Genomic DNA, 5,000 nt, shown 5'->3' with positions numbered 1-5,000 from the left:
GTATTACAAAGATAGACCAGATCATTGATGAACGACTAGAATGTTGCATGAAAAATCAGCTAGGAAGCACAACTGGCAGCAACTGAAATAATGTATGAAAATACAGTGAAAAGAAATAGAAAAACGCAAATGAAACAAGAAGGAAGAAATTTACCATAAGAATGGGATATAGTTGCTTGTAAAAGAATCGGGATGAAAAGGAGAAGAGAAAGAAAAAAAAGTTTATATAATTTGTAATGGAATAACTTAATTAAAAAAGACGTAAGTTGATAACAGAGGTTGAAATTATATTATAAATAATTGGAAATTATAAAGATAAATAAAAAAAAAGGAGCGTGGTATATATATATATATATATATATATATATATATATATGTATACATATATATATATATATATGTATACATATATATATATATATATATGTATATACATTATGTATATATATATATGTATGTATATATACATACATATATATACACATATATGTATATATACATGTATATATATATATGTATGATGATTATTCATCGTGACAAATTTGAGGAAAGAGAGGAAACGGAAACTCGAGAAGAGCTTTTGAGTTTTATTACCGACGTTTCGACACTTACGTCTTTTTCAAGGTATTACATCAAGTGGATAGATACACAGCTATATATATTCCGCGTGAATTATTGACTCCTTCCTCTTTTTCTTCTCTTCCAATCGTTGATGGCTAGTGGTGCGGCTGGGCGAGACCATGTAATGAATCCTCCTCTGTTGTTATTCGAATTATTTTTACTAATTTCTGCAGCTTCTATAACTTTTCTCATTTTCTTGTCGAGACCTTGGTGTAATACTTCTGTGTTTATCCAATTTGGCAAGTGTCCTGTTTTGTCTATGTGTGTCACAAGTGAGTTGCTGGTTCTGTGTGCTCTAATGTCGCTTTTGTGTTGTAGTGTCCGCTTTGTGATTCCTTGTCCAGCGGACACAACAACACAAAAGCGACATTAGAGCACACAGAACCAGCAACTCACTTGTGACACACATAGACAAAACAGGACACTTGCCAAATTGGATAAACACAGAAGTATTACACCAAGGTCTCGACAAGAAAATGAGAAAAGTTATAGAAGCTGCAGAAATTAGTAAAAATAATTCGAATAACAACAGAGGAGGATTCATTACATGGTCTCGCCCAGCCGCAACACTAGCCATCAACGATTGGAAGAGAAGAAAAAGAGGGAGGAGTCAATAATTCGCGCGGAATATATATAGCTGTGTATCTATCCACTTGATGTAATACCTTGAAAAAGACGTAAGTGTCGAAACGTCGGTAATAAAACTCAAAAGCTCTTCTCGAGTTTCCGTTTCCTCTCTTTCCTCAAATATATATATATATATATATATATATATATATATATATATATATATAAATAAATATATATGTATATATTGTGATGACTAGGGGAAGAGCCAGGTTAAAAAGTTCTGAGTTCTAATAAAAGAATGATTATTTCCTTCAAACAGAAACAAAAATAAAAATCGAAAAATAGAGGTCGCCAAGCGAGCATAAATTACAAGATCCGATACACAGTAATGTTCATAATATCAAAAGAAACGTAAAAATATATATGTACCAGACAATGGGTCTTTTAGGACTTAAATGTCTAAATCTGCCAGGACATATGTAAATATATAAATAGTCGATCAAATATCGACATTCAATAAAAAATAGTCCTCACAAAGACAATACGTAGTAAGGTCGAGAAATATCGACTATTTGAATGGGAAAGTAAGCCCTACGTTATATCTTACGTAAAAAATACAAAGTCGAGAAAATTCTACGACTAAAAGTCTAAGTCCAGCAAAGTGGAAAAGTACTAGTATAAGGCTAGACAAAGTATGAGATTAGTTAGCAAGGGGCTCTGTATAAACAGAGACAAATTTTCCGTTGCAAACACCAATATATATACACTTCCCGGCTAGACAATGAAGGGCTGCCAAATGTCGCCAGATGCAATGAACAACAAGGGTTTAGAATATCTCCACGGACATATTCTTTACAAAAAAAAAAAAAAAAAAGGCATATAAAATAATATATAATAAAGTTACCTTATCAATCTTAGATACAAGAAGAAACTTAATACTTTTTATATAAAAATCTATACATTAATAACTTACGCTCCCACGCAATTTTTAGCCAGAGCGCGCGCGGACAGGTGCAACTCTCGTTCTCACCAAATGCTTGCGGCTTCCGAACTCGAGAAAAATATGTAATTTTCCAAATTTTACATAAATCAGTTCCTAAGATTGACAAGATAGGTCCATAAGATAATACACATACACAAATCCTTATGTAATGAATGGAAGACGTTGACAAAGCAAAAGAAGAACGAAATACGTATATAAAGGTAGAAATAATTTGACAGTCTTCATACGTCGCGTTGACGGTTTGCTCGGAAGGCGAGCTACATGCTCATTCCGTGGGAAAGCCGGCATATCTCGCAACTTATCAAAAGTCTACATACACACACACGTGCACATGAGAATAGACCTACATGCACGTAAATGTTTTAGTTCTTGACTACGACGGGTCTATAGTCGTAACTATATATATATATATATATATATATATATATATATATATATATATATATATATATATATATATATATATATAAAGAAAAGGAGGTGGTGGAATATAAAGAAGTATTCACTAATTAGTCTTTGTTTTTTTTATTCTTTACATCCATAGCTTAGAGGAGGAACAAACTAATAGTAAGAAGACAAGAAACATTTACATTAAACCTCTGCGAGTCAGACTTGTCTGAAGCTACGTAAAATTGTCTAACATAACCAGAACGAATTGGATGAATTTATATTTTAAAAAGGAAATAGGCAATAAATTGTTAACACAGTAGAGTAGTTAGCGAATAGCCCAGTCTTAGCAACCATGTAGTGAGCGTTGAAACTATTGGTTGTTTTAAGAGAAGGCTTGATAATTTATGGATGGGGATGATATGTGGAACTGCCTAGCGCAGGCCCTATGGTCTCTTGTGGTCCCTTCATTCTTATGTTCTTATGTAAACCAATCACCTGGCTAGAAAGAGTTAATCATCCTTGTTTTCTCATCGTTTAGAGTCAAGCCCTCTCCAAAGAGAAATGTGTTAATTATACTTTAACCTAAACAAATAACAGTGAAGCCTGCTCTAAAGGGAAATGTATAACTGATGTGTTACTAAAAAAAAAAAAAAAAAAAAAAAAACTGGAGATGATGAAGGGCCACTCTGGAATAAAACTTTATAAGTATAGGATACAGTGCGAGTATTAACTAGGAAGAAGGAATAATATGTCAACCTCGAAAATAACATACGTTACAGACTTGCAGTTTTTACGGCCACACGTTACCGATATATTTCGATCAGATTTAGTCTCTGAACTGAAATCTGAACCACATTTGATCTGAATAACGCTTCTACTTATGTACCAATAGGCTTCTTCCCCTTTATAAGGGAGGTAGTCAGCTAAGGCGTGCACCTATCCCCATTCGTCCCACATCTGCCCTTCACCCATTTCCCTCTTATCTAAGCCCCTTGTTGATTAAGGGTCACCCTACCTCCCCTTGTTCATTGTCCGCGTCATAAGCAGCGCCGCAAGACACAACACATTCACAGGAAGGTCCGCCGTTTCATTTACACGGCGACCCTTCCTCCTCGTCCCTCATGTGAAAATAAAGAAGACGCTTCGGTTTGACGCTTACTGGAACAAAAGGTAGTATACACTATCACTTTGAATCATGTCCACTATGTAATGGCGGTCCTTGAGAACATTCCTGATGACGTTCGCATATTTGGGGAATAGAAAAGATTATGGTCGAAAAAAATACTATAGAGAACATCAAAATCAAATGAAATAAGCAGGAAGTGGAAAGTTGAGAAAATCATATATCAAAGACAAACCAAAGAGGAACAATGGGGACCAGGAGTGAAATGAATAAATCAAAATATGAGAATAAGAAGACCGATAGTAAAAATAAGAATCATAATAGAATAAAATAAAATCGGAGAATCTGAACAAAAGCACAAGAATGGGATTCTGCCCTACTGGAGAAGAAACAGTGAAAGGGAAAGAGAACACAAGAGACTAAGAAATGCTTCTATATTACAATTCATAATGTGTAGGAAAGTTTAACAAAAATGAAGAGAGAACACACTTCTTCGTAACCTAAAATATTATGTTTCAGGAAATGTTCAGTTCTTCATTCTCGAATTACAAACTGCAAGTAATTAAACTATATATAATTTTTGTCAACTTTTTTAAGATATGAAGAACTCTGGAAATGAACATGGAGAAATTAATAATTTTAGAATTATCCGGTCCAACACTTTTGAAAAATAAATTATCATAAGAATAAAGAATTGTACGATCTGCCATGATTAAACGTGTCCATCAGAATATCCATTTATCTATCGTTCTACATACGAAAAGGCTTCTCTATCTTTATAAGGGAGAAGGCCAACCAAGACAACCAAGCCAAACCAGCCAAGTCAAGCCAGCCAAGCCAATGCAATAAGAAGTAGATGATGTATATTCAGCAGTGAAAGGAAAACCGACATATTTACAAAGCTTCCATTGAATATGATATGGAGCCCCAAAGAAGATTACTAGTCAGACGATATGCAAATGTTTGTTAATGTAATCGCTTCTTTACTGTAAATAATATTATACAGGACATATAAGTCAGATCTTTCCTCTGAACGTATGACATATTTTTCTTCATCCTACATTGACGGTCCTCACTTGGGAAAGATTTGATAACGAAATGAAACAAGTAAAATAAATCATCAACTTGTTTATCGTATATTCTCTTATGAATGATTGGGGATCTCTTACTGGGATTGTCTTTGAATTAAGATAAGTTGAAATAAAATAGACTAAAGATTTTGCCTTTAGCCATTTCGAAGCAGTCTTTAATTAATATGAATAAAGTCGTCTGGCTTTACATAGGAAAAATATA

At 33.8% G+C, this 5,000-nt stretch overlaps 1 protein-coding gene across 1 annotated transcript in view; it reads left to right on the top strand.

Annotated features, from left to right (window-relative positions):
• Positions 1 to 5,000, top strand: part of LOC143033854 (allatostatin-A receptor-like) — a 217,789-nt gene that overhangs the window by 113,625 nt on the left and 99,164 nt on the right. The gene's annotated exons all lie outside the window — the stretch shown is intronic.

Source organism: Oratosquilla oratoria, chromosome 16, assembly GCF_046742065.1.
Source record: "Oratosquilla oratoria isolate Oo_2021 chromosome 16, ASM4674206v1, whole genome shotgun sequence".
Classification (NCBI taxonomy): Eukaryota; Metazoa; Arthropoda; class Malacostraca; order Stomatopoda; family Squillidae; genus Oratosquilla; species Oratosquilla oratoria.
The sequence above is the reverse complement of the archived record's forward strand: the minus strand, read 5'-3'. Positions and strand labels throughout refer to the sequence as shown.